We start from the raw sequence: 11,143 nt of genomic DNA on the forward strand, positions 1-11,143 counted from the left end.
TAAAGATGGGGTCTTGCTGTTGCTCAAGCTGGTCTCAAACTCCTGAGCTCCAACGGTCCACTGGCTTTGGCCTCCCAGAATGCTGGGATTGCAGCACACGCCTCTGTGGCAGCACATGCCTCTGAATGTTTTTCTAATGTGCAGTCAAATGGAGGACTTCAGAGGGGAAGTTGCTGGCTCCCAGAATGAGGAGGGATTTCTTTTGTCTTGAGGGCACCCTTTTTATCTCTCCTTTATTTTTCAAATGGCTCTCTTTTTTTCTGTAAAGATTTTTCTTTCTGTAATGCTTTGCTTTGCTTTGCTTTTTGTAATGCATTTACTGACAAGTATTAAGCATCAGAGATCATGCAACAATTTTGGCAATTAATAATAGATCATGTCGTTATGGTATTTAGACTTCTGTTTTATGTTTCTAAAGCTATTTTGTGAACTGAATATATAATGGGCTTTTTTGATAGATTTTATTTATTTATATTTAATAGACTTTATTTTTTAGAGCAGTTTTTAAGTTTGTAGAAAAACTGAGCAGAAGGTACAAAGAGTTCCATGACTCCTTTCTTGACCCTTCCCCTGTTATTAACATCTTGCACTAGTGTGGTTTAACAGTGACCCAATGGTGATAGTACTCTTTGTGATGCATAGTTCCATGGGTTTAGCCAAATTTATGCTGAGATGGTATCCACCCTTACAGTATTGTGCAGAGTAGTTTCACTGCCCTGAAAATTCTTTTGCGTTCTCCCTTTTATTCGTGCCCCCCACTTCCCTAAACCCTAATTATTTTCCTTTCTCTATAGTTTTCCTTTTCCTTTAGTGACAGTTGGAATCATACAGTATGTAGCCTTTTCACATTGGCTTCTGTCACTTAGTCTTGCATTTAAGGTTCTTCTGCATCTTTTTGTGGCTTGATAGCTCTTTTTTCTTTATCTGTGATTAATGTTCCATTGTCTCATGTGCACTGGTTGTTCATTCCTCCACCTGTTAAAAAAACTTCTTGATTCCTTCCAATTTTTTGCAATTATGAATAAAGCTGCTATAAACATTCATGTACAGGTTTTTGAGGAGACATGAATTTTCAGCTTATTTTGACAGATACCTAGGAATATGATTACTAAGTTATAAGATCATAAGGTAAGATGATGTTTTACCTTTAAAAGAAACTACCAAACTGTCCTCCAACGTAGCTGTATAAATTTTGCTTTTAATTGCATGCTCTTTTCCTTCTCTGTTTCCTGTTTATCTTGTTTTCCACTGTTCTGCTATTTACTGCCTATCTGAAGCTGTTGAGTGAAACATTGCAGGAGACCAGTCATTTGGGCTTTAAGTGGTTCAAGGTATAAAGAAACTGCTTTTGTGTTTGTACTTCTGAAGCCTTACAACCCTCATCAACTGTCTTCTTCTCCCCCATTTTTTATTCTTTTTTTTTTATCTTTTTCTATCTTTCAATGCCATTGTTAATTTTAGTTAGGTGTATTATTTGTATACACTGAGGTACAGGTATTCTTTTGAAATGCCTTAAATGGATGAAGCCTTTTTTTTTTTTTAAATCTAGGGACATTATGCTCACTATCTTTCTTAGGTCAAAAAGTTATCTATTTCTTGCTTAAATTTAGCATCTGAGAAAAGATTCCCTCTGATGGAGGATATCAGTATCTCTTGATTTCTCCAAGAGCTAAAAATAACAATGTGGGAACCTTAGCTTTTATTAAATAAGACATAGCTCTTTCTAAAGTGTGAACTGGGAAAAATTCTCAAAGGAAAATATTCCTTGATACCTTTCCTGTATCCTCACAAGAACCCCATACAAAGGTCTCTTCATCCCTAATACACATTGTTCCATATTGAGCCCATTCTAGATATTGAGAAACAGAATAATGACCTGATTAGGGAAGGTGCCCTCATCTTTGTTGGCAAATTGAGCAATGGAAATGAGCGCTTCACAAAAGGGAAAATCCAAGGGCTCGTTTAGTTTTGTTTTGTCCATTTCCATAGGGCATTCTTTTTCTAAAATCTTTCTCTGCTCAACTTTTGTCAGCTCTTGCATTTTGTTGACTGTGAGAGTCTTATTTTAAAATGAGCATAAACTAGTTCTGTTAAACAAGGCTCAGAATTGCCAGGAGCTAAGGAGCAATATGCTTAGTTCAGCCTATTCTGAACTGTTATGCTAACATATATGCTATTATGAACATAGAATTTTTGAAATGCTTTTTTAAAAAACACTTGAAAAGAATGTTTTAAGTATCTTCACTGGTATTCTTTCATGGTGAATTTATTTTTTGAAGGAGTCATTTGCAACCCAATCTGTTGGCCAAAGGTTTTTTAAAAGCCTATATAGTAATAACACTTTTTTTTTTTTTTTTATGGAGTCTCAAGCTATAGCCCTGGGTAGTAGAGTGCTGTGGCATCACAGCTCACAACAACCTCAAACTCTTGGGCTTAAGTGATTCTCTTGCCTCAGCCTCCCAAGTAGCTGGGACTACAGGCATCCACCACAACTGTAAAAAATGTTTTTGTTGTTGTTGTTTGTTTTGAGACAGAATCTCACTTTCTTGCTCCTGGTAGAGTGCCGTGGTGTCATAGCTAATAGCCACGTCAAACTCTTGGGCTAAAGCAATCATCTTGCCTCAGTCTCCCAAGTAGCTGGGACTATAGGCACCCACCACAACACCCAGCTTATTGAGAGCATTTTTAAGGATTGCATCTTATTATTTTTTAAACATTTATTGAGTAGTTTTTTTGGCTGCAAATCTACTTAGTATTATGTAGCTATTATTACCATAATACCCAGGTACATTTTCCCATAGAACATTTGCCACTATGGAAACAGCACCAGGAGTGAGATAGCTTGTTGGAGGTGATATGTGCTAAGAGAACCATAATTATACTCCCCACATCTTCTTATTGCCTTTTTACCTTTATGTATTCTAAGAATGTATAGTTTGGTCTTTACAAATTTAATCCTTTACTGGTCTGAATATTTATATTTCCCTCAATGTTTTTTATTTTTTTGTTTTTATTTTTTTTTTGAGATAGAATCTCAATTTGTCACCCCTGGTAGAGTGCCATGGTATCATAGCTCACAGCAACCTCTAACTCTTGGGATCAAGCAATTCTCTTGCTTCAGCCTCCTGAGTAGGTGGGACTACATGTGCCCACTGTAACGCCTGGCTATTTTTAGAGAGAGGGTCTCACTCTTGCTCAGGTTGGTATCAAACCTGTGAGGTCAGGCAGTCCCAAAGTGCTAGGATTACAGGTGTCAGCTACCATGCCTGGCCCCTTCATTGTTTTTTTAATGGCAATAATGCTCTGAAAATAAAATTATACTTTTCCTGCCTTTTCTACAGGTATTCTTTTAATATTTTGTATTTTTCTAGATGCTACACTAAACATCAAAAATGAAAAGGCAATTGATATAGCCTCTGCTTTCAAGAAGCTCATAGTTTATTAGGAAAGACTGAAGAATAAACTTGTATTTGTGGTTCAGTTTGATAAGTACCATGGTAGAAGTCTTAATAGAATGCTATAAGAATACAGATAGAGGAGCAAGCATGTACTTCAGATTGGAGAGGTCCATAGAAGGCTTCCTGGCGGAGGTGGTTGTGCATGAGTTGAGTCTTAGAAAGAAGGAATTATATAAAGAGATGAAGGATATGCAGCATATTCTATGTATAGGGGAAAATATAGGTAAAATCTGAAAGCATTTAGGCAAATAATTGGTGATGAATAGATGCAGTTCAGGGTAGATATGAATAGGAAGAATTACGTGAAGAAGAGAAAAAGATGAGAGAGAGGTCATTAATATAAGTATGTTCAGTTTTATGTTATATTCAGGAACTTTGATTTTATATTCAAGGCAGTAGGGAAACATTGACGCATTTTAAGCACAGAAAAAATATATGTTGCTAGTTTACTTCCTCAATCACTCATTAAGCAAAACTTTATTGATCATTCAATGAGTGCTGCGGCAGACCTGGATAATACATAGTGATGAACAAAGCAGCTGTGCTTTTCCCCTAAGAGACCTTGTAGTTTGGAGGGGGACACAGTAACCTAACAAATAACATTTAATTACAATTTATCACACAATTCTATAAAGGAAAAGAACATGTTTTTAGCAAACGACAATAATTTGTTGGAAGTGTGGAGGGTTAGGAACTATTTTAAATAGAGAAGGTCCTTGGAGAAAGTGACATTTAACATGAGCCCTGAAGGATGAGAAGAAGCATGCCATGTGAAGAGTGCGGGAGTTGTGATGGTAAAAGGGTAGGAAAAAGCAGGAATTTTTAAGGAAGACAGGTGGGCAGTTGCAGTGCAAAGCATGCAGGGCCATGCCAAGAGGTTTGTGCTTTGTGAGAGGGATGGATGCCCTCAAAGAGTCTTAAGAGGAGCATAGCATTTATGTTTTTTAAAATGTCATCTGGCTGCTGGGTGGTGGATGAATTGGAGGGGAGAATGACTAGAAGGAGGAATCAGTGTGGCCAAGCCAGAGTTCTTCAAACTGAGGTATGCACACACCTGAAAGTGCTGAACGCTTTCCCACTGGACATATAGGCACAGCTTCTCAACATACTTCTCCCTGAAACTGACCCATTCAAAAGGCACCTGAGTTGTGCAGATTCTCCTTTCCTGTTCTCCCTGTCACAGTTGTGCACCTCTTGCTTTATAGCAGACCTCCCTCTGCTAAATATACTATCCTTTGTTCTTCTGGAGACAAACTCTGGAACAATAACAAAGGGACAGTTCATGGTATTGGTGTTAAGAAAATGGATGAGTCTGTCAAATTGTTTCCAATTCTTTGATTTCAACAGAATTAAAAGACAACCTAATTAGGTTGCCAGGTGATAGATTATTATAAATAATTTTTGATGACCAGTTACTATGTGGTTTGGGACATAGAATTCTGAAAGAGTGCAGAGAAAATTGAGTTATATTGCTATAACAAAACTCCCTCTATTCCTATCTGTTTATGTGAAGAAGATTTCTTAGTGCTTACACCTATAAAAATGAGACATACCAGTGAATTGATGCTAAACTCTTATCCTTCTAAAAGCAAGTAATATTTACCAAGGGAAAAAAAGCATAAAAGTTTCATTAATCCAATTAAGATAAATGCGTTTAATAATAAGGGGCATTGTAATAAAAATTTCTTCTGTGTGTCTAATAATTCTTATAATATTTATATTATCTTTGATTGCATGCTATTAATTGTAATAATAACTCAGTCCAGAATTTTTAAGTGTTTAGACCACAGGAAATTTTTTAAATATCAAATTTAAATTTATATTCATATGTTTATTGAGAAAAGTGTAAGAAAGGATCCATGCAAGCAGTCTTACATAAAGTAAGTAACATTAGTATGAAATTCTAGAGTGAAGAGGAATAGAAACATAAGATCAAAGAGAAAAAGGAAAATGTAAAGAAAGAAAACAGTTTGTCCTTAAAATTTTTAAATAGGTAATGACGGATATCAGGTCACTATGATATTTATATTTCACTCAATATTTTCTTTTTTTAAAAAGATACGCTTTGTTTTACTTTTTTTTTTTTAAGAGAAAATGGCATTTATTTGAGAATGGCCTTTGCAAGGCAAATATGCATGGGTATATTTAAGGAGGTAAAGAAAGATAATTTTTTTAAAAAGAAGAATAAGGGGGATTACATAAATTGTTAAGTTGTTTTGAGACAATTACCCTTGGCTACAAGGTTTAATAACAAACCTGGCATCAGTCCAAGATTGGACAAGCAGTTGCTAGGCAGATGTCCTCACAGAAGTACATATTTTTCATAAGGTTGGAGTGGGCTTTGTGCAAGTTGTGTGATTTGCAGAGTCTTTTGTGACAGTTTTTGTTCTCAGACAAATCTGTCTGAGAACTCTCTTTTATAACCCTCCCTGCTTCCCTTGTTAAAGTTATAACATGACTGACTCCATTTCAACTCTGATGACTTTTATAGATCTTTCTATAGCAAAGGAACATCTTTCTACCTTTTTCCCCTAGAAAAATAGACATTTTGCTTAGTGTTTTGCAAATTTCTTCTAAGATTTTCCCTACTTTTCTTTGTTAAAGTTTATCTTTTTCTTTCTCCTGATAGTTTTCTTAGCTTCAGTAGATTCCCTTGCTACAAAGAGGAACAGATGCCTTTAGAGAGACATAGATGACTAATCAGGGTATGGAGCTTAGCTGATGAGTGTTCTTTCCTATTTGCATTTTTCCATTCACACAAATTTTAGTTGTGACAAAATTCCCACTATATAGATTTTAAAAAGGCTCTGTGGATAGATTTGGAGAACAATGTGGGACATTATGTAGTAAAAGAAAAGGCAATTTGAAAGTTTATTTTCTGACACCTCTCCAAATATATCTCACTGCCTCTGATCATAACATCAAGTTAGAAAACCTCATGAGGCATGTTCAAGTCTTTCTTTTTTTAAAAAACAGTGATGCTTTATTTTTTAAAAAAGCAAATTTTAATACCAAGAAATTACAGTCTTTGCAACTCTATAAATTTATGTAAAAAAATTTACACAGTAAGTTAAAATCATAGTTGTATAAACTCTTTTACAAAGTAAACAAGTAAAAGCACTAAACTGCTGGTCTCGGCAGTAGGTTGAACAAATTTTAGGCAGTAACTGATGAGATTGCACAGTGGCAGTGGAGATGGAGAGAAATGGGTAGATTAAAAATGTCTTTTGGAAATACAGCTAAAAGGCAAATTACATTTATTCACCAAGAGGGACAAACTTGTTTGAGGATAAGAATCAAGACATTGTGCTATAAAAAAGGCTATTATTAATAGCAAAATTTTTACCACATCAGATTTATATTTTTATTTATTTTTAGCCATCCCTAGCCCTGAAGGACAAATCAAGACTCAGGGTTAAGGGATGGAATCCAGTGTTTCAAGCAAATGGAAATCAGAAGAAAGGAGGTGTTGTAATCTTGTTCTCAGATATAAGTGGATTCAAAGCAACTTTACTTAAGAAAGACAAAGAAGGACGCTTTATACTGGTCAAAGGAACATTACAACAAGAAGACATCTGAATTTTTTTATTTTTTATTTATTTATTTTTTTTTGGAGACAGAGCCTCAAGCTGTCACCCTGGGTAGAGTGCTGTGGCATCACAGCTCACAGCAACCTCCAGCTCCTGGGCTCAGGCAATAGACATCTGAATTTTAAACATTTATGCACTTAACTTAAATGCTCCCAGATTTATCAAACAGACCTTAAGGGGTGTGAGCAATATAATATCCCATAACACCTTCATGTCTCTGACTTCCATACCCCTCTGACAGAACTGGACAGATTCTCTAAGCAGAAATTAAACAAGGATACAAAGGACTTAAATGTGACCCTAGAATAAATGGGATTGATAGACATATACAGAATACACACAAAGTCTTGGAAACTAAACAACCTTATGCAGAATGATAGTTGGGTTCAGGAAGAGATGAAAGAGGAATTGGTTAATTTCCTCAACCATAACAACAATGAAGACACAAGTTACTAAAGCTTCTGGGATACAGCAAAAGCAGTATGAAGAGGAAAATTTTATTGCGCTACATGCCTACCTTCAAAAAATAGAAAGTGAGTGCATCAGCACACTCACAGACCATCTTATAGAACTGGAAAAAGAAGAACAATCTAACCCTAAAACAGCAGAAGAAAAGAAATAGCCAAAATTAAATCAGAGATTAATGAAATTGAAAACAAAAAAATCATTCAGAAAATTAATGAAATGAAAAGTTGGATTTTTTGAAAAAGTAAATATAATTGATAGACCTTTGGCCAGACTAACTAGAAACAGAAAAGAAAAATCTCTAGTAACCTCAATAAGAAATGATAAAGGGGAAATAACAACAGGTGCCATAGAGATACAAGGGATTATCTCTGAATACTACAAGAAACTCTATGCCCAGAAATTTGACAATGTGGAGGAAATGGATCAATACTTAGAATCACAACCTCTCCCTACACTTCATCAAGAAGAAATAGATCTCCTGAAAAGACCAATTTCAAGCATTGAGATCAAAGAAACAACAAAAAAATATCCCAATGAAAAAAATGCCCTGCTCCAGATGGCTTCATACCAGAATTCTATGAAACTTTCAAAGAAGAGCTTATACTGATACTACAGAAATTATTCCAAAAAATTGAGAAGGAAGGAATCTTCCCCAACATGTTCTATGAAGCAAACATCACTCTGATACCAAAACCAAGAAAAGACCCAACTAAAAAAGAGAACTACAGACTAATTTCACTAATGAATATAGATGCAAAAATTCTCAACAAAACCCTAGCCAGTGGATACAGCTTATCGTTAAAAAAGTCATGCATGATGATCAAGTAGGTTTAATCCCAGGGAGGCAAGGCTGGTTTAACATATTGAAGTCCATAAATGTAATTCACCATATCAACAGAAGCAAAACAAAGATCATAGCCTCTCAATAGATGCAGAAAAAGCATTCGATAAAATTGAACATCCCTTTCTAATTAGAACTCTGAAAAACATAGGCACTAGCACATTACTGTTTTCCTTTTTTGTTTGTTTGGTTGGTGGTGGTGGTTGTTGTTGTTTTTTTTTTGAGACAGAGACTCAATGCTGTCACCCTGGGTAGAGTGCTGTGGTATCATAGCACACAGCAACTTCCAACTCTTGGGCTCAAACGATCCTCTTGCCTCAGTTTTTTTCTGTTTTTAGTGGAGACAGGCAAGGGTCTTGCTTTTACTCAGGCTGGTCTTGAATTCCTGAACTCAAGCAATCCACCCTCCTTGGCCTCCCAGAGTGCTAGGATTACAGGGGTGAACCACTGTGCCTGACTCAGCACATTTCTTTCTTTTTTTTTTTTTCTTTTTGAGACATAGTCTCACTATGTTGCCCTCAGTAGAATGCCACAGGTCACAGCAACCTCAAACTCTTGGGCTTAAGTGATTCTCTTGCCTCAGCCTCCCAAGTAGCTGAGACAACATGTGCCCTCCACAATGCCTGGCTATTTTTTGTCGCAGTTATCATTGTTGGTTAGCTGGCCTGATCTGAGTTCGAACCTGCCAACTTCAGTGTATGTGGCTGGCACTGTAACCACTGTGCTACAGGTGCTGAGTCCCAGCACATTTCTTAAACTGATCGAAGCCATCTATAACAAACCCACAGCTAATATTATACTCAGTGGAATAAAACTGAAAGCCTTTCCCCGGAGAACTGGAACGAGACAAGGTCGTTCTCTATCACCACTACTATTCAACATAGTGCTGGAAGTTCTAGCTAATACAATCAGGTAAGAGAAGGGCATCCAAATGAGGGTAGAGGAAGTGAAACTCTCCCTCTTTGCTGACGATATGATCTTATACTCAGAGAACCCCAAAGACTCAACAAAAGACTCCCTAAAAGTCAAAAAATACAGTAGCATCTCAAGATATAAAATCAAGGTCCACAAATCACTAGCCTTTGTATAAGCTAATAACAGCCAAGATGAGAAACTAATCAAGGACACAGTTCCCTTCTCAGTAACTTCAAAGAAAATGAAATACCTGGGAATATACCTAACAAAAGAGGTGAAAGACCTCTACAGAGAAAACTATGAAACCTAAGGAAAGAAATAGCAGAAGGTATTAACAAATGGAAGAACATACCATCCTCATGGCTGGGAAGAATCAACATTGCTTTAAAATGTCTGTACTTCTCAAAGCAATCTATAGATTCAATGCAATCTCCATTAAAATACCAATGTCATACTTTCAAGATTTGGAAATAATAATTTTTCATTTTGTATAGAACCAGAAAAAACCCATATAGCTAAGGCAATTCTTAGTAATAAAACCAAGGCTGGAGCATTAGCCTACCAGACTTTAGTATATACTACAAGGTCATATTTTTATTTATTTATTTATGTATTTACTGTTTGAGACAGAGTTTCACTTTGTCACCCTCAATAGAGTGCCACAGCATCACAGCTCACAGCAAACTCAAATTCTTGGGCTCAAGTGATTCTCTTGCCTCAGCTTCCCAAGTAGCTGGAACTACAGGCACAACACCTGGCTATTTTTTTAGAGATGAGGTCTCGCTGTGGCTCAGACTGATCTCAGATTCGTGAGCTCAGGCAGTCCACCTGCCTCAGCCTCCCAGAGTGCTGGGATTACAGGTGTGAGCCACTGCATCTGGCCTCTATTTATTTATTTTTTTTAGAGATGGAGTCTAGCTGTGCTGCCTAGGCTGGAGTGCAGTGGCTATTCTTAGAGGTAATCATAGTGCACTGTAGCCTTGAACTCCTGGGTTCAAGTGATCATCTACCTTAGCTTCTGAGTAGTTGGGGCTACAAGCATGTGAGATTTATATTTTTAGCCCTGTTTTCTCTTCCGAGATTCTCTCTCCCTTCTGCAAACTATAGAATATGTGGCTTAGTAAAATGGAAAGCATTTGGATTGGATTTCACAGCATATATTTCTGGCCAGTTACTAAAGCTTCTTTTCCCTTTTGGAGTAAAGTAAATACTTCAAATATGCTTTTTTTCTTCACAAGTACTTATTAAATTCTGAAGCCTCTATAATCTTTGTAGCAGCACTGTCAAATAGACCTTACTAAGACTAAGGAAAGGTCTTATGTCTCTTCTACCAAGATAGTAGCCTATAGGTATGTGTTTCTATGAAACACTTAAAATGTGGCTAGAGTACCTTAAAAACAGTTTTTATTTTAATATTAAATAAATTTAAATGGCCCATCTGGCCAGTGGCTATTGTATTGGACAACTTAACTCTGTAGCATGATGGATGGATGGATGGATGGATACCTACGTATACCCTTGCATGCTTGACACATACTAGTTTTTCCTCCTGAGCCGAACAGAGTTGTAGTACTGGAATATGCAAATAGAAGCCCTCTCCAATGTAGTTGGCATTTATTTATTTACTTAGTTATGAAATACTTTTGTGGTCTAAAAACTGGTTTGTTAAAATAATTTTTCCTTTAAGTAGTAATGGTGAAAGACTAGGTTAGTAAAGGACCAAGTTACTTTCAAGAGATACAATAATTGTGTATAATGTTTTACCCCATATTCCTGTAATATTAGACACTTAAATTTGTAACTGGAGTAATAGAGTTAGTGCAAGAAAAAGCAATAGAATAGTTGCAAAATTATAAAAGGTATTCTAGATC

Source organism: Otolemur garnettii, unplaced genomic scaffold (genome assembly GCF_000181295.1).
Source record: "Otolemur garnettii isolate 467f Iridium unplaced genomic scaffold, OtoGar3 scaffold00104, whole genome shotgun sequence".
Lineage (NCBI taxonomy): Eukaryota > Metazoa > Chordata > Mammalia > Primates > Galagidae > Otolemur > Otolemur garnettii.